The sequence below is a fragment of the Artemia sp. Qi Xiang Cuo genome, chromosome 17 (genome assembly GCF_049724085.1).
Source record: "Artemia sp. Qi Xiang Cuo chromosome 17, ASM4972408v1, whole genome shotgun sequence".
Lineage (NCBI taxonomy): Eukaryota > Metazoa > Arthropoda > Branchiopoda > Anostraca > Artemiidae > Artemia > Artemia sp. Qi Xiang Cuo.
The window spans coordinates 54,908,644-54,910,719 of NC_142810.1; positions in this window are offsets into that span (position 1 = coordinate 54,908,644).

A 2,076-nucleotide genomic window follows, 5' to 3' on the forward strand; every position below is an offset into this window, starting at 1 on the left:
ACGTCTTCTTTTTCCGATGAATCTCTTTCTGCGCTGACGAGGGTGAACTTTGGACTCGATGATAATGAGAAGGCACTGCGAGATGGTACTGATTCCTCGCAGGGCGGTTTGGCTACCCAGGAAAAGGGAGCTGGTTTTGCAGTCCCGTGGGATGGTACTGATGCCTCTCGGGATGGGTTTTTTTTTGGCACTGCGAGATGGGGCTGAGTCCTCTCTGGGTGGGTTGGCGCCACAGTAAAATGATGCGTTTGTTAAGATCGCGATTGTGTTGAGTGTGTAGTCTCTGTTTGTTTTTTTTGTTTGTTAAAAGAACTTGTGGCCTTATTAAACCACGCGCGTTTGTGATACACATCGAATGTGAGGTGGGTGTAATGTCAAGTGCTCTTTTACTGATGCCTCACAGGCGGTTTTTTGTTTTGGCACTGCGAGCCTATCCTGAGGCCTCGTAATTCAGGGGGGAGACCCCTGAAATGGTTGCGGTTTGCGAGTGCACTTTGGTTGGTAATTATTCTTCACGGGATGTTTTTTTGGGTTTTGAAAATCATAAGGTTCATGTATAAAAACAGGGTGGGGTGTATCCCCCTGGAAAGGGAGCTGGTTGTAATATCTCGCGGGATGAGGTTGATGCCTCACGGGATGGTTTTAATGCGTAGCGCTTATAGTTATGTAGAGATATCAACAGTAGTACTGCCATTTGTCGAACCACAAGCTAGTAGAGAAAAACCAAATAGGTCTAAACCGAGGCGTTCCGCAGCAATAAGACCCCGAGGATTTTATTGGGAATAATATCTTAACGTCATTGCTGCATGGTATGATTTTTGGAGTTTCTGGAATTTCATTTATTTGTCGCTGGTATTTTCAGGATTAATTAGCCTTTCCGGTCATTCCTTTTGCCCTAATTCAAAGTTTATACATAATCCCAACTTTCCTTGTTCTCATCAAATTCAGGGGTATGGGGAACAAGTTTATTTTAAAGTATAGAGAGAAAAGTGAAGTGTTAAAATATCCAGTTTCCGACTACTGTTGTTAGTGTGGTTCGTTTATACTATGTAAGTTTTTACTTATGCAAGTATTGTGTAGTGTTTGTATTATGTAATTGTTTACTAGTTCATGCTGTAGAATGTTAGTAGGCGAGAAGTGAATAATTTGGGAAGAGAATGTTTTGAATTCAATTAAAGTTTGAGGGTTTAATGAGAAGGGGATAAGCCAAATGTGGGAAATTTAACTTAAAACAGGGGGGAGAAACTGTAAAGTATTTAACATCAATTCAAGAAGCATTTACGGGTATCTCATTTCTTAGTTAGTTGGACATTTATGTGTCAACGATAGCGGTCCAGGGGGGAGCTCTTGGGACTAAAGCTAGTCGTGGGAAAGGGGTCGTTCCCAGGGCTGGAACTTCCGTTCCAGGAAAGTTACATTCTTCGCTCATTTCTAAAGGCAGTCCATCTCTCGCCTTCGTCGTAGTTAGTTGTTCTTGTGCTACCTTAATTTCTCTATGTGTATTCTCACGTTATTTAATAAAGACCATGTACCAACGTTTATCGTCTATCTTTGGAATTTACGTAAACCATTACATCTGCCAATATAAAAGGGCATATAGAAAGAACTTAAATAGAGGTTTACAGAGTGGTGACAGCAGAGGTTTACAATTGCAACAGCCGGTATCATGTTCTTTGATGTAACATTAAACGTAAAACAAGAAATGCGATATTCAGCTATGCCTAGTGAACTTATTATGCTTAATATACTTAGTATACTTGGCACACTTAGTGCGGAAAGTATTTAGACACATGAAAAGGGTATATGTAAAATGCATTGCTAAAAGATTTACACGGGAAGTGTCGGATGATTTGCCCCCAACCACACATTGCACTCTCGGCCGAAGGCATTGAATCAGGAGATCGGTACCTGCGCAAGGCAGACCTTTGGTCAGCATGCCAAAAAAAAGTTTTTTAAAAGATGCTGAGATTTTACATATTTTACTAAAACGTCTGATAATTTCATGTAAGTAGACTGTATTTTGCTTTGACTCGAAACCTTCCTTCCGATATAATCATTCTGTGAAGCTCACATTCA